Source organism: Rhinatrema bivittatum, chromosome 4, assembly GCF_901001135.1.
Source record: "Rhinatrema bivittatum chromosome 4, aRhiBiv1.1, whole genome shotgun sequence".
NCBI lineage: Eukaryota > Metazoa > Chordata > Amphibia > Gymnophiona > Rhinatrematidae > Rhinatrema > Rhinatrema bivittatum.
In genome coordinates, this window is record NC_042618.1 from 90393370 (window position 1) to 90420971 (window position 27602).

Sequence of the window (27602 nt, forward strand, 5' to 3'; positions counted from 1 at the left end):
AATCCAGCGTACTTTTGCTTGAGTCTGATGCGCAAGCAAAAGTAGGCTGTTCGCGCGCCTCTTAAAATCTACCCCAAGACTAGTAAAAGGGTTAATTACTGTTTTATTCCAATGTGATGATTTTATCTGGTCTGTGGTGCCACAAGTGAGAGTTTGTTTGGGAAGGACACAGAGTTGTAGGATCGGGGTGACTAGGACCCTGTCTCATCCCCCACTCAGGCTATGAACCCAAACATAAATCATGTTAGTAAATGTAATATTTTATGTGGTACTCCCCACAATTACACCAAGCATAGGGGTAATTCATAGTCCAGACCGGGGGGTGGGGGTGATCCACAATCTGTTAAGATAACAGCAAATGTGCATCATAAGATATGTTCATATGCTCCTGGGTGTGATGTGCTGGATGATACAGGCAGTTAGAGGGCAGGAAGAGGAAGACAGGCAACAATATTTAGAAAAATTAAGAGAATCTGGGAAAGTAGTCAGGAATTCGAAAATTCAAACAGAAGAAAAAATAATAGTAAATTCAGTAAAATGGGGGGGAGACTTTTTTTTTTTATATGTTACTGATAAAAGGAAGTGCAAAAGTGCATTGTGAGACAAAGGTGAAGGGGAGGAATATGTAGAAGCTGATGAGGAAAAAGAAAAATTGCTTAACCAATATTGATGTTCGGTGTTCACTATGGAAGAACCACATAAAACAAACACAAATAAGATTGGAAGTGAGGTAAACCTCAATAAATGTTTAGAACAGTGTGTTCGTGAGTAGATAACTAAACTTAAATTAGATAAGGCAATGGGGCCGGATGGGATACATCCTAGTGTACTAAAAGAACTTACAGATGTCCTGGCAGCTCTGCTGGCTGACTTTTTCAATGCTTCTTTAGAGTCTGGAGTAGTTCTGGAGGACTGGAAAAGGGCGTATGTGGTTGCTATGCATTAAAGTGGCAGTAAGTAGGAGGCTGGGAACTACAGATCAGTTAGTCTGACCTCTGTGGTGAGCAAACTAATGGAATCACAGCTAAAACAGATGACTGTGTACTTTTTGGAATCAAATGGATTGCAAGATCATGGCAGCATGGTTTTACCAGAGGTAAATCTTGTCATATGAATCTGATCAATTTCTTTGATTGAGTGACCAGAAAGTTGGATCAAGGAAGAACGCTAGACATAGTATACTTGGATTTCAGTACGGCCTTTAACATGGTTACACACCGAAGACTTATAAATAAATCGAGCACCCTTGATATGGATCCTAGCATGACTGACTGGGTTAGAAATTGGCTGAATGGAGATGACTAAGGGTAGTTGTAAATGGAGCTTTCTCTGAGGAGGGGGTTGTTACTAGCAGTGTGCCTCAGGAATTGGTCCTTGGATTGATTCTTTTCAACATTTTTGTGAGTTACATAATGGAAGGGTTGTCAAGAAAGATTTGTCTTTTTGCCAATGATACAAAAATCTGTAACAGAGTAGACAGCAAGGAAGGAGTGGAAAACATGAGGAGGGATCTAGGAAAGCTTGAGGAATGATCTAAGATCTGGCAGCTAAGATTTATTGCTAAAACGTACAGAGTATAATGCATTTATGATGCAAAAACCAAAGGAAAGGTATAGTATTGGAAGTCAAATTTTTCTGAGCACAAAAGTAAAGCATGATCTGAGGGCAATTGTATATTAGGATCTTAAGGTGACCAAAGAGGTTAACAAAACAACAGTAAAAGCCAGAAAGATGCTTGGCTGCATAGGGAGAGGAAAGGTCATGAGAAAAAGGGCAGTGATATTACCCTGTATAAGTTCCTAGTGAATTCTCACTTGGAATACTGTGTACAATTCTGGAGACTACATCTTCAAAAGGATATCAACAAGATGGAGTTGGTCCAGAGTATGGCTACTAAAATGGTCAGTGGTTTTTGTTCTAAAGCATATGGGGTAGACTTAAAGATCTAAACATGTATACCTGGGGAAAGGTAAGATAGGGGAGATATAATTGAGACATTCAAATATTTCAAATGTTTCCATGCACAGGAGGTAAGTATCTTTCAAAGGAAAGGAGGCTCAAGAATGAGGGGTTATGTGATTAGTTTGAAAGGGGATAGTCTCCTAGTGGAGGTGGTGGAGACAAAAACTGAATCTGAATTCAAGAAAGCATGGGATAAATACAGGGGATATCTAAGGAAGTAATGAGAATTATATTGCTAAATTAATTGTACAGATGGGTAAGTAGACTAGGTGGGACCTATGTCTTTTTCTGCCATCATGTTTTTATCTTTTTAACAACAGCTGTGGAATAGTTCACTTTGAAGGGAGAGATGATATAGAAGAAAATCACACCTGTCCTTTTCTTTTCACCATAATTCAAAGATACTATGAGAAATAAACAAGTTGTTGAAAATAGTATAAGGAGCTTCCCAATCAGTCAGTGTTACCAAAATTCTAATTTCTTTCATGGCAAAAAAAAAAAAAAAAAAGCCTGCTCCCAGAGGTATGCCACTTAGGCCGCAGCTTTGATAGCCTGCTGATGGCTGTGCATTGCTGGGTGCCATGTTATAAGGAGTAGACTGGGCACTTCAAGATAATATCAGTGGCGCATTTCTAGGGTTTGCCAACCAGCAGGAGATGTTACAGGTCCAGGCAAGCAGAATGACAGAAAGGCAACTCCTCTTCTCAATCCCTGTATTGGGGGTTTTGACACCTTGTGCTGTTTGTGATTTTCTGTACTCTATACTTTGTGGGTTTTGATACATTTGTGGTATTTCTGATTGCCAGCACTCCATGCCTTAGGGGTTTTAACACGTATGTGCTGTTTTCAATTTTTCACACTCTGTGCCTTAGGGTACTTAACATATGTATGGTTCAATCTTTATTCTTTGACAGAAGCATATGCTACTGGTAGGATCAACCAGGTAGCCATGCCTCTGACTAGGACAGGACTCCATACTATTGCAGTTTGCCATACTCTGGACAGGGGCTCACCCTCTACTCTCTGATGGAAGATGCAGCTGAGAATTAAGATAGAGGCTGCATTAGGCTTTTACAAGTTGGGACTGGGGCAGTCCCATGGTCTTAAGAAAGAACAGTCATGAATTCTGCATGAACATCCAGGAGAAGAGACCTATCCTGTGTCTGTGCTTGAGCCTCTGGCTGAGCTGCTGGGTAAATTGTCCTTGCCATGTCAACGACAGTCTCTGGTGGGTATGCTACAAAGTCCTCTGGAGGAGACCTGAAAAGGAAGCCATTATTAGTTCTTTAGCGTGCTTCTTCCTAGTCTCTGGCTGTCTTTGAGGTTTTTTTCAAATTCACTTCCCCTACAATACTTGATGAAGTTTGGTTTTGCCCTGGCCATCCATTGTTTTGTATGATTGCTCTACTATTTCTTGGGCCATTCATGCCATTGCTGGTACTGCTTTGCCCCTCTTGGTGTCCTGGATTTTTAATAATATTCTTCCTTCTGCCTCAGTGCTTGAGGTACACCTTGGAAGTTTTTCAGCTATTCTTCTTGCTCTGCTCCTACAATTTCTGTTTTTAATCACAAGCACCACTGCTGCCACTGCCACTCCAAGCCAGTCATGGTTCCTTAAGGTGATTCCTTCTCTGCTCTGCCTTTCTTAGAGTTTCTTTACAAATCCCCTTTCCATATAATACTTTATGAATCTTGGTCTTGCCCTGGCCATCTGATGCTTTACATAGGCCGTACCCACCCAGTTATCTTTAATCTTTTATGACCTCTTAGGCTTTGCCTTCAAACTGCCTTCCCTTACTATTCTTATGTTTATTCTTTTCTTCCAGTATTTAGCCTAGCCAACAGATTATACCACAGCAAAAGCCAGAAGCAACAGAAGTGCAGCTTCAAAAATCAGGACATTGCGTCTTCATTGTTACAACTTCTCAGGTGATAGAAGCAGTATTTACAAAAACTAATTCAGAAGAATCAGGTCCTGTATTCTCTGAATCACAGGATATCAAACGGCTAGTGGCTAATGAACATTTGGTGCCTCCAGTCAGTAGCATCTTAGCCTCTAATGAAGATCAACACTAATTCTGAACAGCCAGCTTCTTTACCTAATGATGCCATATGGAAATAATATCAAGCCTTCTTCAGGGATTTCTTCTGGTTTCTCCCTGCCTAGAGCTTTCTACCAATTTGGTTGGTATCCTTTGCTCCTCATTTGGAGCAAAGGGCAGGGAAGAAAGACTGATACCTCACGCATATCCAGCATAGCGCTCTGCTTCAATGGTAGGGGAGAAAGTCTCATAGTTCACTTTCAATGCATATCCAGCATAATTCTCTGCTTCTACGGCAGGGGAGAAAGACTGATACTTCACACATATCCAGCATAGCTCTCTGCTTCAACGGCAGGGGAGAAAGTCTGATACTTTACTTTCAATGCATATTCAGCACACCTCTCTGCTTCAATGGCAGGGGGAATGAAGAAAAGTGGATCTATATACAGACAACAACCAACAAGGACTGAATTATTTAGTTTGGGTAAACAAATAAGCATGGGTATAGCTTGCTTATTGTGGCGGTTTCTACCCCTAACTAATTAAGCTAGATATTTCACTTAGATGCAATTCCAACACTGCTCTCTATATTAACGGTGGGGGTGGAAGGGAAATAGAACCAAAAAGTTACTAAGAGCCAAGAGTAACAGATAAGTATGAGAAAAAAAAGTGCGAAGCTTGCTGGGCAGATTGGATGGGCCGTTTGGTCGTCTTCTGCCGTCATTTCTATGTTTCTTTGTCTCTATGAGTGTTCTTGCCACTTTGGGTGGCTATTTTGGGTGATGTTTTGAGGATCTTCATGCCATTCTTTCAGTTGCTTTGATCCTCTATCACTGCCTTGGGGGTTTCTGCTACTTTTTGTACTTTGTTCTCGCTCATGGTGTCTTGAGCTTTTCATGCCCCATTGGATGTCATTTTACTCCTCGTATAAAGCCATGGGGGGTTCATGCCACTATTGTTGGGCCCTTTGCCCCACATTTGGACCCTTAGGGTGTTCTGGTCCTTTTTGCTCTGACAGGAGGAGGTCCTTGGAGGTCTTTTCTGCATGGAAAGACATAATAGGAATGTATTGCCATTAGTACTTGGGCTTTTCTAGCTTCATGCAATATTTTCTGATAGCTTCTAGGTGCAATAAGAATTAAGCATCTGAGTTTTGACACACTGTCAATAGGGAGGAGACAAGCCTATATAAAATCTTATTTGTATGCTATACTCAGTATTTTAGAATAACACTTTTGAAATCTTTTCAGTGTGCTGAAGGTTGAAATTGTATTTGTTTCAGCTGATAGCAGTAATAACATCTGTGCATATACTGTAATAAAAGGAATCTTTTGCACCAGTAATTTTTTGGAGGTTTATTTTTTTATCCCTTCTAACAAAGCAAACTTTTCTTCAGACCAAACAACATTTTTGAGTGAGGCATGGAAAAAGATATTTTGAGTTTACTGGGTCAAAGCTCAATTGTTTACCGAAACAGGGATGTTTTGTGTATGTCCACAAAAAATAAACAAGGTAAAGAAAGAAACAAAGAAACATAGAACATGTTGGAAACAGGATGCTGGGCTTGATGGACCCTTGGTCTGATCCAGCATGGCAATTTCTTATGTTATGTTGGCAGATAAAACAATATGGTCCACTTGGTCTATCCTTCCACATCTTCCAATCAGTTTTATAGTCCCTTCCTTTCCCTCAGAGATTTTTTGTGCTTGTCCCATGTTTTGTTTTCCAGTTTTGAAACTCATTTCCGCCAAATCAACTGGGTGGCTCTTCCATGCACATAGAATCCTTTCTATAATAAATATTTCCTTGGGTTAAGCCAGAGTATGCCTCCTTTCACCCTCATCCCATGATCTCTCATTTTAGATCCTCCTTTCATTGAAAGAGGCCCATCTCCTGTGCATTTATTCCTTGGAAGTATTTAAATGTCTTTATGATATCTCCCCTTCCCTTCTTTCCTCCAGGCTATACATGTCTAGATCATTAAGTCTGTTCCCATATACTTTATGAAGATTGTTGATCATTTTAATAGCTGTCATCTGGATCGACTCTGTTTAGTTTATATTCTTGAGAAGGTGTGGTCTCCAGGATTGTATATAGTTTCCCAATGAGGCCTCACCAGAGATTTATACAAAGGCATTATCACCTCTTTTTTCCTGCTGGCATTGCTCTTAAGCATCCTTCTGGCTCTTGCTGTCATCTTATCTACCTGTTTGTCTACTTTAAGATCATCAGATATTAGGGATGTGAATCGTTTTAGGACGATTAAAATTATCGTCCGATAATTTTAATATCGTCTTAAACCGTTATGGAACACAATACAATACAGATTCTAACGATTTATCGTTATAAATCGTTAGAATCGTGAGCCGGCACACTAAAACCCCCTAAAACCCACCCCCGACCCTTTAAATTAAATCCCCCACCCTCCCGAACCCCCCCCCAATAACTTAAATAACCTGCGGGTCCAGCGGCGGTCCGGAACGGCAGCGGTCCAGAACGGGCTCCTGCTCCTGAATCTTGTCATCTTCAGCCGGCGCCATTTTCCAAAATGGCGCCGAAAAATGGCGGCAGCCATAGACGAAAAGATTGGACGGCAGGAGGTCCTTCCGGACCCCCGCTGGACTTTTGGCAAGTCTCGTGGGGGTCAGGAGGCCCCCCACAAGCTGGCCAAAAGTTCCTGGAGGTCCAGCGGGGGTCAGGGAGCGATTTCCCGCCGCGAATCGTTTTCGTACGGAAAATGGCGCCGGCAGGAGATCGACTGCAGGAGGTCGTTCAGCGAGGATTTTTAACGATTTTTAACGATTTTTCACGATATTTTACCCCCCCAAACGGCAACAATACGATTCCCTCCCCCTCCCAGCCGAAATCGATCGTTAAGACGATCGAGGACACGATTCACATCCCTATCAGATATTGTCATCCCCAGATCCTTTTCTTTGTTTGTGCTTAGAAGAACTTCACCCTTTATATTATAATGCTCCCTTGAATTTTTGGAACCCAATTGGAGATGTACAATATAAGGGATGAAATTCTTCTAAGCACAAAAGAAGAGCAGGATCTGGAGGTGATTGTATCTGATGATCTTAAGGTGGCTAAACAGGTGGCAAAGACCAGAAAGATGCTTAGATGGATAGTGGGAGAGGAATGGTCAGTAGAAAAAGGGAGGTGCTATTGTTGCTGTAAGACCTCATTTGGAATACTGTATATGATTCTAAAAACCGCATCTCAAAAGGATATAAAGTAGTTGGAGTTGGTCCAGAGGGTGGCTACTAAAATGGTCAGTGGTCTTTGTTCTAAAGCAAATGGGGACAGACTTAAAGATCTAAACATCCTAGAGGAAATAAGAGATAGGGAAAATATGATAGAGACATTTAAATATCTCTAAGGTTTCCATTCAGAAGAAGCAGGCCTCTTTCAAAGGAAAGGAAGCTCTAGAACAAAGGGTCAAGAGATGAGAGTGAAAGGGTGTAGCTCAGGAGCAATCTAAGGAAATATGTTTTTCATAGACAATGGTGAATGCATGGAACAGTCTCCCTGTGGAGGTGATGGAGACAAGGATAGTACCTGAATTCAAGAAAGCACGGGATAAATAAATACAAAGGATTTCTGAGGGAGTAGTAGGGATCATAAAGCTAATTAGTTGGTGTGGATAGACAGACTAGATATGCCATATGATCTTTTTCTGCCGTTATGTTTCTGTGTTTCTAAATGTATGACCTTGAATTTTGTAGCATTAAAGTTTAGCAGCTAGAATCTAGACCATTCCTCTAGCTTCATGTTTTCCACACATTCCAAAGTTTCTACCCTGTTGCAGATTTTGTTGTTATCTGAAAAAAAGGAGACTTTTCCCAATAACTCTTCCTCCATATCGCTTACAAAAATAAAGAACAAAGTAACCCGATGTTGTGGTGGTGGACCCTTGGACCGAGAGGGAGTTGACGCTACCTGTAGGGAGGAGCCCCACAGATCCCCACCATTGGTTGGTGAGGCTGGTGGAGGCAGAGGCCCTGCTGGAGATTCACCAATACCAGCCCTTGTTCCCTTTAGGTTGAGCCCTCCGGTGCCTGGGCCGACTGGCCTTAGGTGGGGTCTCTGCAGAGGTGGGAGTCCAGGAAGTTGAAACATTGTGGGCAGCATGCAGAAGGGTCTCTTGAGGAACAGCCAGGGGTTCGGAGAAGAGAGCAAAGTGGTGATCAGGCTGAGATCAGGGGTAGGCAGCAAAGCTCAAGGTCAAGTCCAGGCAAAGGTCGAGGCAGGCGGCGAGAAGCATAAGGCCAAAGTCCAGTCCGGGGTCAAGCCAAGATCAGTCCAAAGGGAAGGAAGGAGAAGGTGAGGATCACGGAACTGAGAAGTCAGGAACTGGCAATCCACTATTCTGGAAAGAGTTGACCTATTTCCAAGGCAAGGGCTAAAGGTAGGGACCAGCCTTAAGTAGTCCCAGGGCGATGATGCCATCAACAAGGACAGTGGGGCTTTTCCTGCTGCAGGGCCCTTTAAATTAAGAAGAGAGGCACGCGCATGCACCTAGGAGGATACCGGCAGGAATAGGATGTTGGTGGCATCTGTGGCATAACTGGCAGCTCACGGCTGCCACGAGAAGGGGCAGCGTCGGCAGCAGCTCCAAGCTGCTAACAGGGAGCCCAGAATTGGCTCAACTATGGCAGCGCAGCATTGGGTGGGTGAAGCCACTCATGGGGCTCCGTGGGCCCTGCGCAACACCCAAAGAGCAATGGGAACAGAAGAAGCTGGGCATATCACAAAAACTTAAAAACAAAAAGGCAGAAATTGGCATGATGTAAGTGTTTTTTCTTTGTTTTAGAAGTATGCCTGCCCTTTTCTGCTCCTACTGCTTATAGAAGCCAATTTTTGAATTTCCTGTGGTTTCTTAGGCCTGCGGTTACTTGTACCCACAGGACCTGCGAGCCATTTTTCCCTTTAAAAATCCGGTGGTTAGCCATCACTGTGTAGTGTCTTTATACCGCATACTTTGCAGGTGCAAAGTATGTGGTGTGAGGAGTAAAGCAGGTCGGGGGGGGGGGGGGGGAGATATTAAAAATGAAATCCCTGTGCCTATTTCACTTGTCCTGCCCTAGACCTACCCTGCCCTGATGCTGCCCCTTTGCCCTGTGGACATCACACAGTTTTCCCCCATGGTGTGCAATTTTCAAAGGTTTTTTTTAATCTATTAAATAAACATCCATTTACCTGCGGAAAACACTTTGGAAATTGCTCCTATACTCAACTGGGTATAAAAGAAAGACAACTTGTTTGCCTACACAAGTTTTCTCTTTGTTTATATGTTTCAATATATGAACTTTTTGCTTTGAAAGCAATCCAAAGCAAATTATGGTTGCAAAATTCATTCTTTTTTTCTGGGAGTCATCTCACAGGAAATATGTGTGATATGTGAAAAGCATGTCAGTTCTGTCTCTTTTGGTGTTTCTAAGTCTGATGAGCTTTAAAGGCAATGACTTAAACAAAAACTTGAGTATTCTTTATTCAAATATGTTATGAAAGAGACTCCCTAGTTAGTACAATGCACAAAAGCCCTCCCCCCACACCTTTATCTTTCAGACCTCTATAGTTTATTTTTCATCTGAATTGCTTTACCTAGAGATAAAGGTTTGGTGAAGACTGTAGCATAATTTTCTCAGAATGTATTGCTTAACATTAAGGAAAAAACATAATTTGCAAAGTTACACTGACATTGTAATATTTGCATATTTAATAAACCATAGCTACTTTAACTGAAAAGTTGAAATTTTCATGGAATGCTACCCTTTTCATTACCACATACATCTTAGATTTAATTTGGCGTGGGACGCATCAACCTTGGCTTTTGGAGACAAGGTTAGAGGCTGCAGAGCATGAAAATGAGCTCTCCTAAACACTATTTTTTCATTTGCTACACTATCAGCTTCAGCTTCTAAAAGAACACAAGGCATAAGAGTTATCTTTTTTTCTTGGCTTAACAGAAAATTATTAAAGCAAAGGCAATTTTTTTTAAATAAGAGAGCGCTTTCTTTTCTCTGAGAATACAGATAAGGCAACATTTGACATACTGAAATTTTATCAGGTATGGTAACCTCACATTTTTGAATAAAACATTTATTTCCTCTACGACTGAGTCATCCAAAATTCATTTTGGATGACTCAGATTGAATATTGGCTGATTATTCTTTTGCCAGATTTCAATGGTTTAAATATAGATTTGTATAATAAAAATTGTCACAATCTTCAAATGATATTCAAGGGTAATACACACGCCACTAAATCTTCCATCTCTGCCTATGGATCTGCCTCCAAGGACTGATTTACCAGAATATATACTGTATAGAAGCCATGCTGCTATTCATCCCCTGTTATTTCTATAGGCATAAGAGTACATTAACACTTTAGAAATAATTCCTTGAAATTTTGTATGTTTGCTTTACTCTACCATAAGAACATATGAACTATGGATCAGATCAAGGGTCCATCAAGCCAAGTATCCTGATTCCAACAGTGGACAATCCAAGTCACAAGTACCTGGCAGGATCCTAAATAGATTCTATTGAGCTAAATGGCTACTTTTTGAATACTTCAGGATGTCGCCGATCGTGACCAGCTGCGCTTCCCCTTAGGCACGTGCATGCCCAGCGCTACTTGATTTAAAGTGTCAGCAGTTGGAAAAGCCCAGAGGTACCTCTGGATGACGTTATACGCATAGGGGCGGATTTTAAAACAATACGCGCGCCTGTACTTTTGTTCGCGCCACCGGCGCGAACAAAAGTACACCAGATTTTATAAGATATGCGTGTATCTTATAAAATCCGGGGTCGGCACACGCAAGGGGGTGCACATTTGTGCAACCTGCGCGCGCCGAGCCCAGCGCAGCCTGCCTGTTCCCTCCGAGGCCGCTCCGATTTCGGAGCGGCCTCGGAGGGAACTTTTCTTCGCCCTCCCCCCACCTTCCCCTCCCTTCCCCTACCTAACCCACCCCCCCGGCCCTATCTAAACCCCCCCCTTAACTTTGCACGCGTCGCCGGCAGCCCCGCTCTGTCCTCCGGTCCCAGGGGCGTGGTCCGGAGTCCTCGACCACGCCCCCGGGCTGGCGCCACGCCCCCGGGCCCGCCCCCGAAACGCCGCAGCACGCCCCCGAAACGCCGCGTCGTTTCGGGAATGCCTCCGGACACGCCCCCTCCCTCTCCGTTTCGAAAGCCCTGGGACTTACGCGCGTCCCGGGGCTTTACGCGCGTGCCGGCGGCCTATGCAAAATAGGCGCATCGGCGCGCGAGGGCCCTGCGCGCGTAAATCCTGCCGGATTTACACGCGCAGGGGTTTTAAAATCCGCCCCATAGTCTATAAAAGACCCTCACTGCCTCTACTTCACTGTTACTCAGCAACTGGTCCACCTACGTCCTCCCTGCAGGTAGAGTCAATCCTGTCTCTGCCCAAGGGTCCACAGACACAACAGCTGGAAGCATAGACTGCAGGGTAGCTTAAGCTTCCAGAACGTCTTCTGTCAGAGAAACACTGGAAGTGCTGGGAGTGGTAAGTTAATACCTCGCTCCAGGATAGAGATTTCAGGGACCGAGGAAGGGCCTGACTGGTGGATGGATTATTTATAAACATCCAAGAGGTTTGGGGGTGGGGACAGCCATGTATAATATATTGGGTAGGTGGGTCGGGAAACAGGCCACAACCTGCAAGGCATTTTTTTTTTAAATTAACTGTGCCATTTAAAAGGATATCTTTGAAGATATCCATTTAAGCTAGCCGGCCACAGAAGGCCAGATAACTTTTAAACCTAACAGTTTACATTCACGCATAAGAGTACATTTACACATTTACTAAGCCTTGATAAGTGATTAATGTGCCAAAATCAGCGTTTTGTCATATGTAAAACGCTGTTTGTTGCGCAATAATCACACATTGTGGTGAAATTCATATCACATGATATTTGCATAAAATGTCTGCCCCTATTGAAATTAGCTGCTTTGCATACATTTTTATGCAAAAATGTATAAATGCACGCAAAAGAGCTGATGCATATGTAATTCTTTGCAAATAAAATAATGCAGCTTGCCTCAAAAAAAGCAAGCCCTATTCATTTAATACAATCTTAGGAGTTGTAGCTGACTGATCCTGGGGGCACCAGAATGTTAATGCACATTTCTGAGTCCCAATGTGGTACCCCCCTTGGGGGGTCTGGTTAGACTACCACTCACCCCCCTGTTGACTATAGAGGTAGCACAGTTGTAAAAAAGTGTAAAATATAGACAAAATAATTGTGCGGCAATGCCTCATCTCCTTACCGGAACTCTTTCCCTTTCCAAAAAATATCCCCCAGGTTTTAAAACACCCTGGTTTTAAAACACCCCTAATGGGATCCTAACTCCTTCTCTCTGGGTATTCCCCAGACCCCCCCCAACAGTAGAAGTTGTCCCTGTAGTCGAGTACCTCCACCTCCACCCCTTCTATGAAAGAAGTCCCAGGTAGTTTAGTGGCCAAACCCCCACCCTCTGGACCCTTTGGGCCAGTTGACGCCATCTCTCCAAATGGTGTTGACCAGCCTTTGCTTCTATCATAGAATGGAGCAAAAGCTGGCTGTCGCAATTTTGGAAAATGTCATTGACCGAGAATGGGCCTAGGGTGCACTAGGGGCCCCACTAGACACCAGATATTTCTTCTAAAGGTATGGAGGGTCCAGGGGATGGGATGGGGTCACTAGACTACAGGGACTTGTTTCATAGAAGGGGGTGGGGTAGCGGGCCAAAAAACTACCAAGGACTACTTCTATTGTTGGGGAGTCTGGCAGGTGAAGGGTAGGGTATCTATGGGAGAGGGTTTGGAACTGGGGCATTAGGAATATGCAGGAATTTTTTTCAGTAAGAGGAAGGGTTTTGTTAAGGGGACCTGGTATCACCATGCGATTATTCTATTTTTTACAAATTTTTACAGATGTGCCACCTCTACAGATGGTGGGTGGGGATTTTCCAAGAACCCTAGAGTGTTTTTGAACACTAGGGAGATTAGGTTAGGGCCAATGCTGGCCCTTTTAGAAGATGGTGCCCAAGTGTGAAGGGGGCTGCCATTGCGTGTTTTCATCCTTTCCACACGATATTTTGTATCACAGGTTTTTTTACTCGATGAAAAATATTGCAGTGATAAACTTTTACTTTCTCAAGTCTACATGGTTAATAAGAGTTTATGGACTGTTCCTCCAGGAGCTTGTCCAAACCTTTTAAAAACTCAGCAATGCTAACTGCCTTTACCACATCCTCTGGCGCTGAATTCCAGAACTAGAGATGGTAACTTTTAAACACGTGCATAGGTGCACATGTGCGCGTTTGCTGGCTCATGTCCAAAGATTTGTCCATACATGTGAAAATGTTATGATTCCTGCCTGCGGTGCCCATCCCGCGAGCATGCCTCTCATCTTCTTCACCGCGCTGCTGGTACCCACCTCTTGCGGCATGCGCCGCCGACTGTCTTTGCGGCTTAGTGCCGCTGCCGGGACACCTCACGCGGCTGGGAAGCCGCCGCCGAATCGCCTGCTCTTCACGGCCTAGCCGCGGCTGCTGACCACCCAAGCGGCCTGGAGGCTGCTGGCTGCTGCCACGTCGTCACAGCTGGGACCACCGCATTTGGGACCATCACTCGCAGCAGGAAGCCGTGAGTTAGTCTGCCTTCGAGCGGCAAGGAAAGTTGCTGCTGTTCTGACATCTTCATGCGGCCTGGAGGCCACTCCTGAAGCCTGTCTGCTCCTCCGTCTGTCCTGCGCGGCAGGGCGCCGCTGTCCGTGCTGCTACCTCTTTCTGTTTCCTGCCTCTAGGCCCAGCGCGCGTCTCTTCTGTGTATTTAAAGGGCCCATGGCTGGATATGCCCAGGGCCCCAACTAATGACAAGTTTCCTGCTTCAGCCCTATAAAAGGGCCCTGCCTGCCTTTATCCAGCGCCTTCAGATCGAGTCTCACAGTCGTCTGTGTCCTCATCTTCGGTCCAGGTTCTCCATGGTCTTCTCCTGCTTTGATGGCTCTATCTTCATATTCCTGGTGTCCTTGACGTCCTGGTCCTCCATCGTTTTGATGTTCCCTGTGTCCTGAAGCTCCTCAGTCTTGATGTTCCTTATGTCCTGGTCTTGTCCTTCATCGGAGATCCTTCATCCATACCTCCAGATGTCTTCATGTTCCTGATATCTGATGTTCCTTCCTGATGCCTTTGTCTTTGCCTCTGCCTCCAATTCCTGGGTTCCTTGATGTCCACTTTCCCGGCATGCCATTGTCGTGGTCCACAGGTGGGCTGTGTAGGGCGCGTCATGGTACAAGGCCATCTTCTCTTCTGCAATGCAAGCCTCCAGAAGACTTCTGCTTGAATCCTGTCTCTTGAATCCCGAGTTGTATGAGAACCCTGTATCTTGTATCCTGAGCTTGAATCCTCTCCCTGTCTTTGGAACCCCTTGCATTTGCATCCGTCCATGTCTAAGACTCTATTTGAACCTGCTCCACTTCAGCGTGGTCTGCGACCAGCCTCAGGCGGCTGTGTAGGGCGCCCCCCGGTGCAGGCTCTTCGGGATCTTCGCCATGTTCCAGTCTCATCTACTCCACATCTCGTCTAGAGCCTGCTTTGAGCCCAGTGTGGTCCACGACCAGCCCTGTGTAGGGCGCGCTGCATTGCAGCCTCAACCAAGTACTTGATCTTGCTCCTGTATATTTTACCTTGCTCCTGAAACTTTGTCCAAGATTCTTTGCCTAAGTCTTCATCCAAGAGTCTTTGCCTATGTCTTCATCCAAGAACCTTTGCCTAAGTCTTCGTCCAAGAGTTCTCGCCTATGTCTTCGTCCAAGAGTCTCCTATGTTCCAAGGCCTCCATCTGCCCTCATCCTCTGTCCCGCCTGCTGCCTATTGCTGTTACCCAGCAGCAGGTCCGGAAGGGCTTGGAACGGTTGGAGGACTGTTCATTGACCATCATTGCGTTGCTGGTCTTCCTGGGGTGTGCAGGTCTGGGAGAGCTTCAGTCTTCTTGTCTTCACTCCAGCCTTGTTCTGTTCCTTGTCTACCCATGCTTGCATTGGCTCACCTCTCGCTGCGCTCTCGAGGCTCCTCCCTGAGTGGCATGTTGATCCAAGGGCTCACATCTCCCGTCAGAAGCAACCGCGCCTCCACACTCGTAACAAAAATATGTGCATGCTATAAGATAAATAGTTGTTCACAAATGTCGTTTCTACTGTGTAAGTGGGGGAATTTTATAAGGTACGTGCACTGATGCCATTCGCCATTTTCCCAGTTTGTTCCCAGTTCTCCCAATTTAGAGTTAGGACTTACAAGCCCCCTAATTTAATAGTCACTCTTCCACTCTGTTAGCCCCAATCCTTAAAACCCTGCTGCGTTGCCTATATTTTTTTTGTTTTACTACTTATACGCCATCCATATGAAAGAGTAAATAACCAATTTGCATTTACTCATTCCACTTATGATTTAATAGACCTGCTTTCCGGTTCAAAATAATCGCAGTATAATGACACCTCCACTGCTTCCATCTCTCCCCCATTCCACCCCAACCCTAACCCTCCCACTCTTCTGGTATGTTTGTCAGTGTCAATTTTCTGCCCGGACTGTGGTATGCTGCTACTGTGACTCAGGCCCAGACTTCACCTTGAGCAATTTAAAGAAGTTCAGAATCTCAGTGTAAAAATAAGTTGCTCTTTTAAGTGATATAATAGGGCCAAATGTACTAATCATTTTTCCCGTAGACACAAATTTGGATAAACTCTTTAGTATATTGTCCCACGTAATGATATGTGATGCAATTGAAGTTCATTTCCATTATGAAAAAAAAAACAAAACCTGAGCATCAAATATAATAGGGCTAATTAATAATGAGTTAACTTTAGGTGAATTTTCAGACAAATCTATCTGGGTTTGACTGAAAATGTTCTTATATGTTTTGGCCAAAAGTTGACTGGTGATATTTAAGCCATTAATTCAGTCCCCTGGTTTTAACTGCCAAAATGTAGCTAGTTAGTGCTGAAAATCAGCACCAGCTTGCTAAATTGTAAACTTGGCTTAGGCACAACCCTGGAGCCGCCCTTCTTTTAAGCAGCTACAGTTTTGCAACTTGCACATTTATTTAGCTGGTTAAATTTAGCTGGTCAGCGGGGGACAGTTTTTTTTTGTTTTTTACCAGTGATGTTTAACAGGGTAATGTGTGCCTGATAAGCCTTTTGAAAATCAGCCCCTAAGATTTTACAATCCAATTAAATGGACACATTTTTTTTTCCTGCTGAAATAGAACCAACTGCTGAAAATCACTGACTTTGAAACCGAAAGCTGAGAATCTCAAAAAGAAAAGTAGGCACTAACTTTAGGTGTTATGGATCCGCCTCTCCATCTGCTGATGCTACTAGTATAAATATAAGAAGTTGTTGAGCTGGAGACGGTAATTGAAAAACAGATCTTTCTTACCAACTGGGGTCTATTTTACCTTCTCATTACCATAGACAGAAAATGTATCGAAGAAAGCAATTAGGCCTATGAACCTCAAGTGCAATTAAGAGCTCTTGTGTAGTGCTATATAACTTCAGACTTGACTTCACAAACTTTTAAAATTATGATTGTGATCCACTGTAACAGCAACTTCTAATGGGAAAGAAGAGCAGTAACAGGCAAGGGAGAGATAAATTCCAGGCGATGGGAGCTCATATAACTCTGGCCAAATAGTAGCTTGATACACATACATTTACTTCATTTGCTCTAAATGAAGCATGACGGCCCTGTGTCTGTTTCTGCATTTAATCCAACTTTGCTGTGCACGGCTTCCAATGAAAGACAAATAAGCATTTCCGAAAGGAATATTTTGATTTGAAACAGAAGAGGCTTCTTGTTTCAGATATTCAGATAGTTTGTCATTATTTATAGCATAGTATATAGGGAGATCAATATGAAGAGACTAAATATGAGGCAATTGTGATTTAAAAAGTTTTTTGAAAAAACACAAACCGGCATTAGAGCTAAGACAAAGAAGGAATGGCCTAGTGGGTGGTATAAGGGCCTAAGCACCATGCAAGCCAAGGTTCAAATCCCATTTTCCATCACTGATACAGCTTGTAATCTTGAATAACTTACTTCATCTCTCATTGCTTGGAGTACCCATTTAGAACCTGCATGGGGAAGGCCCTCATTGCATCTGAATTACTAATGATGCAGTATACTTCCTTCAGCATTGTTTGAATAGTGGGCTAAAAAGAAAATATTTTTATAATTTGACAAATGAAGTTCTTTACCAATTTTATCTCTTTATCTCCATACACTGAAGGAGGGATAGGAATTTGAAGGAAGCCTTTGCAAGGGAAGATTAATTTCTGTCTGTGAAACAGCTCATATTCAGTGGGGGTAGGGCAAGTTGAAGATGCCTTTAGAAGTCCCAATGACATTTACTGAGAAGTAGGGGTGTGCATTCGTTTTGAACGCATATGTAAAACGCAACTTATATTTTTAAAAGAGAAAAAAAAGGTTTGAGGAGAAACGCATCGCGAGTTCCAACGTATTCAACATAGCTATGTTGAACCTAAATAAACACTTAAACCCCCCACCCTCCTGAGCCCCCCAAGACTTACCAAAACTCCCTGGTGGTCCAGCGGGGAGTCAGGAAGCCATCCCTGTATTCCTTTGCAAGGAGCACGTGAAGTCGGTGTCACGTGCTCCTCTGCGCCTCCGCTCCGGGACCCCCGTTGGACCCAACCGGAACTTTTGGCCAGCTTGGGGGGGCCTCCTGACCCCCCCAAGCTGGCCAAAAGTTCCGGTTGGGTCCAACGGGGGTCCCAGAGCGACCTCCTGCCACATGACCTACCTGTCAATTGGTAGGAGTACAAGATGGCGCCGGTGACCATGTGACAGGGGCTGACCAATGGCACGGCAGCCCCTGTGACACAGGCTATCGGCGCCATGAGCAAATCGCAGACGAGTGCAGGGATGGCTTCCTAACTCCCTGCTGGACCACCAGGGAGTTTTGGTAAGTCTTGGGGGGGGATTAAGGAGGGTGAGCAGTTTAAATTTTTATTTAGGGAACCGGTGAACGTATGGACAGACCCTCAACTTATGGAATTCTCCATATGTCCATAGTGAACAAAATCGACCCTCAACTTCAACTTATCAACGAAAACTTTTTCTCTGCACATCCCTACTGAGAAGAGTCCTATGTAGTAGCCTAGTAACGTCAGACGCCCATGGCTCGGATCACGGTAGGATGCTACTGAGATCCGGGTGAGGAAAGTCAACAAATTAAGGTACCGGGAGGGGGGGGAGGTGGAATGGGGAGAGGGCTGGGGGTGGTCAGTGTGGCAAGATCTTTACATTTTGAATATGGGAAGAGGGAGCAGGGAGTGAGGGAGGGGGAAATAAATGGCATTGCTGTTGCAGCCCTGGTATATTTTTTGAATGTTAAAATCTGAGGTCTTTAAGGAGGAGGCAGCAAGTTTGGCTCCACAGGGCTTTTGCAGTTCAGGTGGGAGGGAGACAGGGAAATGTTTGGGCCTGTCAGCAGGCGATTTGTAGTTTTTTTTTTTTCAGAAAAGCTTCTTAACTAGATACATTCTTTTGAATATATTTGGTTAAGTGTTATCTGGCCACACAAAGCCACATAACTTTAGACCTGCTTTGGGAGAATTATCCGCATCACGGCTCCATTAAAGCTCTTTATTGTCTCCCTGCATGTGGAACATCTGGCTTTCCAAGACATCTCCACTGTGGTGAGGCGGGTCACTTAATCGCCTGCTGCCCAGTAAGGCTGGTAAACTCTTGGGCCTAGGACTCACTGGGGGACTAATCCTAGGCTTCACCTCTCCAGCTCCTCCATTAATGCTTCCAGTGATGCTCTCGGTGGACAATAAGGACTTCTCCACATTAGCCCTAGTGGATTCTGGGGCTGGAGGCAACTTTCTTATGAAGGCCCTTGTGGAACACTAGAAAACAAAGAGGTAGGCGATCTATAATGGCAGTCAGGTAAACAAAAAAGAAGAGTAGATGCCTTGTTCTTTTCCAAATATTTATTAAAGTAGAGACGTGTTCCTAAAAATGCTCGACTCAGGCTGAGTTTCGCAGCTCAACAGCCGCTGCCTCAGGAGCTTGGATAATCAAGAATCTCAGATGGATTAAAGTGTTGTGAAATCATCAAAGGAAGGTCACTGTGAACCAACGCTGAAAGATTACTTGCAAAACGCCGTATTGTATTAATTCTCTACTCACAGTTTTTTCAAACTGCGAGTAGAGACTGAGATTCTTGATTATCCAAGCCCCTGAGGCAGCGGCTGTTGAGCTGCGAAACTCAGCCTGAGTCGGGCATTTTTATGAACACGTCTCTACCTTAATAAATATTTGGAAAATAACAAGGCATCTATTCTTCTTTTTTGTTTACCTTGTGGAACACTTCCAAATTCCCATGCTTCTCTTCCCAGTTCCATTGGTCCTTTCCTACATCCACGGGGATACTTTGCCAGGGAGAATTACTTGCACTACAGCTCCATTAAAGCTCCGTACTGGCTCCTTTCATGTGGAACATCTGGCTTCCACGTCATTGCTAAAGCTATACATCCTGAGGTCTTGGGATTACCTTGGCTCCAGCAGCATTCCCCTCAGTTTGATTGGACATCACTTCAACTGTCCCGGTGGGGTCCTGACTGCCATGCTACCTGCTTAGAGCGAGTAACAATACAGCAATACCTTTCTTCTCCTGTTCTTCCACCTGGTCTTCCAACGCAGTATGCACAATTTGCCAATGTCTTCTCCAAAAAGAGAGCAGACACCTTGGCCCCCTCACAGAGAGTTCAATTGTCCCATATATCTGTTACCTGGTGCCCTGCCTCCATGGGGAAGGGTTTACCCCTTGTCCCTACCTGAGACAAAGGCCATGTCAGAATATATACAAGAAAACCTGGACAAGGGATTCTTCTGTCGGTCCATTTCCTCAGCAGTGTAGGGTTTTTCTTCATGGCAAAGAAGGGCGGGACCCTCCATCCATGATAGACTATCGAGGCTTGAACGCAATTACCTGGAAGGACCGTTACCCTTGCCTCTGATCTTAGAGATATTTGACTATCTGCAAGGAGCAAAGATTTTTTCTAAACTGGACCTCTAAGGGGTGTACAATTTAATTCGAATTTGACATGATGACAAATGGAAAATGGCCTTGAACACCAGAGATGCCATTTTGAGTACGTGGTGATGCCATTCGGACTGTGCAGCGGACCAGCCGTGTTCCAAAACATAAGGAGCGAGATCTTCTGGGACCTCCTCTAGGAGTGTGTAGTGGTATATCTGGATGACATCTTAGTTTTCTCCAAAGATCTGGTTACCCATTGCCAAGATGTCTCCTGGGTACTCCAACGTCTCTGTGACAACTGGTTTTATGCCAAACTCAAGAAGTGTTTATTCGAAAGAGAGAGCCTCTTGTTTCTGGATTACATCATCTCCAGCTAAGGTTTCCACATGGACCCTGACAAACTCAAGTGCATATAAGATTGGCTTCAGCCTGGCAGCTTACGAGCCCTACAGAGATTTCTGGGCTTTGCTAATTATTATCACTTTATAAACAACTTTTCCAAGTTGGCAGCTCTGCTTACGGCCCTTACTCGTAAGGGGGCCAACCCCAAACTATAGCCGCCTGAGGTGGTGACAGCCTTTTAAAAATTAAAGACCACCTTCCTTTGGGAACCCTGCCTCCATCACCCAGACCCACAGCATCCTTTTATCGTTGAAGTAGATGCCTCTTCTGAAGGGGTAGGGGCTTTCAGCCAGTATTCTTCCACTGGAACCTTGCACCCTTGCTCCTTTTTCTCAAAGAAATTCTCCCCAGCTGAACATAATTTCGGGATCGGTGACAAGGAGTTATTGGCAATCAAACTAGCATTGGAAGAATGGCACCATTGGTTGGAGGGGGCACAACATCGTATAATCATCTATACTGACCATAAGAACTTGGAGAACCTCCACCAAGCCCAGCATCTGAACCCCCCGGCAGGCCTGCTGGTCACTATTTTTTACCCACTTCGACTTCGAGCTATGATACAGGCCAGTAGGCAAAAACATCCAGGTAGATGATCTTTCTCGTTTGTTTCTGACTCAGGACACCACTGAACCACTTTGACACATCATCGACCCAGCCTGGGTTCTCCTCGCTTCCATCATGACCGTCCCTCCAGGGAAGACAGTTGTCCCTCGCAAGCACCATGAAAAAGTGTTAAGAGGTTCCCACGATTTCCATATTGCAGGCCACTCTGGATAAGCCTGGACTCTTGCATTACTCCAGCAATTCTACTGGTGGTCTCACATGCAGAAGGACTTTGGGCTTATATGGTCACTTGTCCCACCTGCATGCAGCAGAAACCATTGGCAGGATGACCTTGGGGGCTGTTACAGCCATTGCCTGCCTCTAAGGAACCCTGGACCCATTTGTCCACCGACTTGGTGGTAGATCTTACCTTCTGTAATGGCAATATGGTCATCTAGGTAGTAGTTGACCGTTTCTCTAAAATGGCCCACTTCACACCACTTCCTGGTCTCCCCGCGGCTCTGGAGCTGGCACATCTCTTCGTCCAGCAAGAATTATGACTCCATGGGCTTCCAAACACATAATCTCAAACTGTGGTATCCAGTTCACTGCATGCTATTCGCAATCCTTATGCAAGAGATTCAACATTACATTGGCCTTCATCACAGCATATCACTCGCAAGCAAATAGTCAGGTCAAATGAACCAATCAGAAATTGAAAAAATTCTTACGGGCTGATGTCAACACCCGCAAAGATGACTGGGTAGCTCTGCTTATTTCAGCAGTATTCTCTCATAACTCTCATATTTGCACCGCCACAGGTTCCTCACCCTTTCAATCATCTATAGTAAACAACCACTACCTCCTCTACCTCTTCCTGTAACAGTTCCTTCACTAGCGGCTCAACTGTTAGCACAAGAACTCCAAAAACTCTGGTGTCATACTCAGCAGATGCTCTAGAAAGTGGGTCTAAAAGCTAAAAGGTTCACTGACATTCACCAAAGACCCTGACCTTGAGCTTCGCTGCCTGCCCCTAACCTCAACCTGTGTACCTTCTTTGCTTGCTTCTCTGGACCCCTGGCTGATCCTCTGCTGACCCTTTGCTGTGCTGTCTGCAATGTTCTGACTACCTGGATTTTGACCTCCGCAGAGGCCCCACCTAAGACCAGTCGGCCCCAGCACCCGAGGGTTCAACCTAAGGGGAACGTGGACTGGTATTGGTGAAGCTCCAGCAGGGCCTCTACTTCCACCAGCTCTGCCTACTGATGGTGGGGACCTGTGGGGCTCCTCCCTTCAGGTAGCATCAACTCCCCCTATGCACTCCTATAAATGATAAGTTGCAAATCCCAAGAAACAGCTCTGTAATTTCATTTTTTAGTTCCTTCATAACTCTGGAGTGAATGCCATCTGGACCTGGTGATATGTTTTTCACTAGTCTGTCAATCTGCGTTATTATGTCCTCCAGTTTCACAGTTCACCACCCATCTAGTCACTCAGAGTCATCATCATCAAATCATATTTCTGGTGTGGATATGACTTCAATATTCTCCTCAATAAAGACAGAGGCAAAGATTTAATTTAATTTTTCTGCTGTTTCCTTGCCCTTCCTGAGTACCCTTTTTCTCCCTTAGTCATTTAGCAACCCTTTGACTCCCTCACATATTTTTTGCTTCAAATGTACTTGAAAAACTTTTTATTATTTGTTCTTACCTCTATGGCAAGCTTCTTTTCAAATTCTTTTTGATCCTGCTTAATTACTTTTTTCTTATCTAATTTACCATTATCTATGCTCTTTTCTATTTTTCTCATTTGAATCTGCTTTTCATTTTTTAAATGAGGCCCTTTTGGTTTTAATTTCCTCTTTCACGTCACCATTAAACCACACCAGCAGGCGTTTCATTTTCTTTTGACCATTTTTAATGCATGGAATAATTTTTTTTTTTAAAGATTGGTAATTTTAAACAGTGTCCATGACTCCTGCAATTTTTTTAACCTTGTGGATTGCATCTTTCAGTTTTTTTCCTAACAAATTTCTTCATTTTATCATAGTATCCCTTTTTATAGTTAAATACTGCTGCAGTAGTTTTCCCTTAGTATTCACCCTCCAATGATTATGTCAAATTTTATTACATTATGATTATTGTTGCCAAACAAATCCACCAACTTGTACTAAATCTTGTACTAGATCTTGTGCTGTCCTGAAATCTAGATCTAATATAGTTCTTCCTCTCGTTGGTTCCATGACCAACTGCTGCATGAAGCAGTCATTGACGGCATGTAGAATGTTATCTTCCTTGCATGTTCTGTTATAATATCTACCGAATTGTCATGACGTCTGAGTCTTTGCACTGTGGTGTGACTGGCGCTGCCCTGTTGGTGACCCAACAGGGCCCTCACTGACAGTAAGAAGACTGGACAAGCTCTGTTCACTTGTACCAGCCCCTTCTTCTGCAAGTTAAATCCTGTCAGGACTTAAGTGAGGTCCCGTAGAGAACAGAGATCAAGGTCCAGGTAATGGTCATGGCAGGCTCGCACATCTAAGAAAGGCACAAGAAGAGGAGGAAGCATAGTGGTGTCTCTGCCACAAAGAGGATTCAGCATCAGGGTGTGTGAGGCTGGCTGCAGGATGATCTTGCAGTCGGCTAAACATGATACCAGTCAATACTTCGGTAAATGAAGTTTTCTTTTATTATTGTGTTGCCCATTTTACTAGCCAGTCTAATTTCTGTTAGCATTTTACAGTCTGTTTCCTCATGCTGGTGAAGCAAGCAATAATATAGTCCCACTACTGTACTCTTCCCTTTTTAATCTTGGAACTTCTATCCAGAAGGATTCTAGACTGTATTGTTTCCTGTAAAACGTTTTTCGTGCTTGACTCTATGCTACAGAGTGATCTTAGTTATTGCAAGGAAACAATAACAAAATTATACTACAAAAAGTCTGTGAACAGATATCATAATTAATATAAAGTTAATCAAGAATCCCAAGTCTTACACATTCCCAAGAATCTTAAATGTCAACAACTTTAAATATAGTCAACAATAACATTTTAATTTCCAAAAAAGTGAAAAAGTTAGATATTCATAAATAGCAATATCTAAAATAGATTCTATAAATATTCAAAAACAGTATTGTATAGTTAGCATTCCTTCAACCCCCCCCCAACCCCCCCCCCCCACTTGATCTATCTTTGAAACATAGAACCAGGGTGTCCAACTCTGATCCTCAAGAGCCACAACAGGCCTGGTTTTCAGGATTTCCACAATGAATATGCATGAGATAGAATTGCATGTACTGCCTCAACTGAACGCAAATATATCTCATGCATATTCATTCTGGATAGCCTGAAAAAACAGGCCTGTTTGTGGATCTTGAGGGCTGGAGTTGGCTAACCCTGAAATAGAGGTAGCATAAAAACATAACTAGATGCAGAAAACTGTGTTATTTATTACTGGTGAGAGAAAATGAAGCATTGGCTTCGCTAAACATGTTTCATGCACATAAATAAAAGGTTTTCCTCTTGAGACAGACTGGATATTGAAAATACAGACAAGTCTGGTTTTGTTTGGTTTTCCTAAATTCACTTACATGTTTCCATGCTGCCTTTCTAAGTTTCGAAGATATTTTATTTGTATTACATTTTGTAAGAAATGTTGCGTTGGTCAGGTTTAGATTAAGGAACTGATTGACTAAACTTTTATTTCTCACAGAGAATAAGAAAAATATCTTAGGAAATCAGGCCCTAATTTTGATGTTTTTACATTAGTTTTGTATTGATTATATTCTTTATAACATTTTACCCCTTAATTCTTGTTATCTTCTAGGGAGAAGAGCTTTGATTTTTAACCCCACCTCCTTTTATGTATGTACCTACCAGTGACTCTCCTGTTCATTGTTAGAAAATAAGCCAAACTGCTGAACAAAACAAATCTCCTTTATTCCAAACTTATTTATACAGGGCTGAGCTTAACACATTTGTTCAGGAAATACACAGGCAATTGGGGACACAGGCGATAAGAAAAACAATGGTTACAAAAGCACATTTAATGTCCAGTGCTTATCCAATTACTATTCATTTCTGTTGGTTTCAGCTCTCTTTAGCTGAGACTTACTTTTGAATGGTAATAAGATCTACCTTACTAACCCCTGGGGTAGGAAATAGAGCCCATATACTTATCAGGTGACAGGTAAGAATAGAAGAACATAAGAACATGCCGATACTGGGTCAGACCAAGGGTCCATCAAGCCCAGCATCCTGTTTCCAACAGTGGCCAATCCAGGCTACAAGTACCTGGCAAGTAACCAAAATCTAAGGGGCAGATTTTTAAATGGGTGCGCGCGGGGTACATTTGTGTGCGCTACCCGGCGCGCACAAATGTACACCTGATTTTATAACATGCACACGCTGCCATGCGCATGTTATAAAATCCGGGGTCGGCGTGCGCAAGGGGGTGCACACTTGTACACCTTGCGCACGCCGAGCCCTAGGGAAGTCCTGATGGCTTTCCCCGTTTCCTTTGAGGCCCCTCTGAAATCGGAGGGGCCTCGGAGGGAACTTTTCTTCCGCTCCCCTCCACCTTCCCCTCCTTTCTCCTATCTAACCCACCCCCCAGCCCTACCTAAATCCCGCCTACCTTATTTCAAGGAGTTACGCCTGCCTCTGGAAGGTGTAACTTGCGCGCGCCGGCTGGCTGCTGGCGCGCCAGCCCCTGGCACAGCCGCTGTGCCAGGGGCCTCGGTCCCATCCCCGGACCCCACCCCTTCCCGCCCCTTTTTCAAAGCCCCGGGACATACACATGTCTGGGGGCTTGTGCGTACCACTGAGCCTATGCAAAATAGGCTCTGCACGCGCAGGGGGGTTTTAAAGGGTTACGCGTGTATATTACACGCGCAACCCTTTGAAAATCTACTCCTAAGTATATTCCACGCTATTGATGCTAGTAATAGCAGTGGCTAATTTCTAAGACAACTTGATTAATAGCAGGTAATGCACTTCTCCTCCAAGAACTTATCTTGGTAGTAGCTTATGTTCCTGGACTGGTTGTGGGAAGTCCCTCCCGTCACTGGTCTCCAGCACAGATGCAGAGAGGACAGTATGGCCACCAAAGCAACAGACTGTTCAACACTCAAGTCTCTTAGACCTTGTTTCCGCAAGTCACCTCAGCCCAGGATGTATGGCACAGCACTCAGAAGGGTCACTTCATTTTCTTCAGATGGGTAACGAATGGCTGACAACAGAAGGCCCAGAAGGCTGTTAGTTTGCCCCTATTCATAATTCAGCAGCTCTTGCATAGTTAGGTGAATGTATAATTAAGGCTTTTAATTAATAGAGCTTCCTGTGCTTTTACAAGTCCTTTATCTCATCTCCAGATTCATCAAGCGGTAAGTTCTGATGAATGACAGTTGTTCACATTTGACCGAGCTCTGATAAACTATGATCCTGGATAGTCAGGACCATAACCAGAGGCCCTAATATTATTGCAGCACCAATTCCCACACAGTACCATCTGTGCTGATGTTTCTTTTGGTCCCATTTTGGTGACAGCTCGGCTAGCAAGGCTAATAAATTCTCCGGGCTTGTCAGGTACACAGCAACTAGAAGGCTCTTGTCTGCATTTGTCTGTACATAGCCAAATGCCAAAGTCCATTGTTTTTCTCTACATTTACCTGTGCATAGTCCAAAAAGGCCAATGTTCATTATTACTGATGTCAAAGGGTCCATCTTAGCTGCTTGTCCTTGTTAGCAAGAATTGGGATATTTCCTACAGTCTTCTACAGAGAAGTATATGACTGGCTAACACAATTTATAGGATGGCACCATGGGGTTGATTCACCTGTTTTGAGGTTGAAAAGGAAGCTGAGGTAAATAGCTTTTCAGGATTACAGTCAAATAAAAAAATTGCGATTTAAAGCAGAAGCAGAGGTTGCACACAAGGCTGAATACCTATGAACTGAATGATATTTGCACCCAAAGTGCTCTGAGCCACAAAAAACCTTAGCTGACTCATTTCCCTATGCAGAAGTTGGATTATCCCTTTTCAGACATTCAAATTTGTTTGGGCAACACCAGTTCAGAGAAGAAACCACCCTAAGCATGCTTAGGGCATGGAGTCACTGTGAAGGAAGGGCAAAAATACAAAAACACTTGCCCATACATCTATCTCCATATACTCTTATCTGCATAGTATTCATCCTGGTGCTCACACACTAGTTAGTGCTTAGGCGGACATAGGAGGTAATTTTCCATGGAGTTATACACGTAAATGTAACATACTATCAAAGCAATTTTCAAAAGCCCATTTGCACGCTTAAAGTGCACTTACGTACGTAAACCTATTGACAATCGAATAGCATGTATCTTAGTAATTTTCAAAAGCTCACTGACACGCGTAAAGTGCATTTGCATTGTTTGCGGACCCCCATGTTATTCTCTTTAATTTTTACATGACAAAAATAAGAATATGCACTCCAGAATCATTCAGAAGGGATACGACTTAATATTAAATAATGCTTACTGACTGAAACTGAATACATAGGGACGGAAAGATCTAGAGCTATTTAAAAGTCGCCCTCA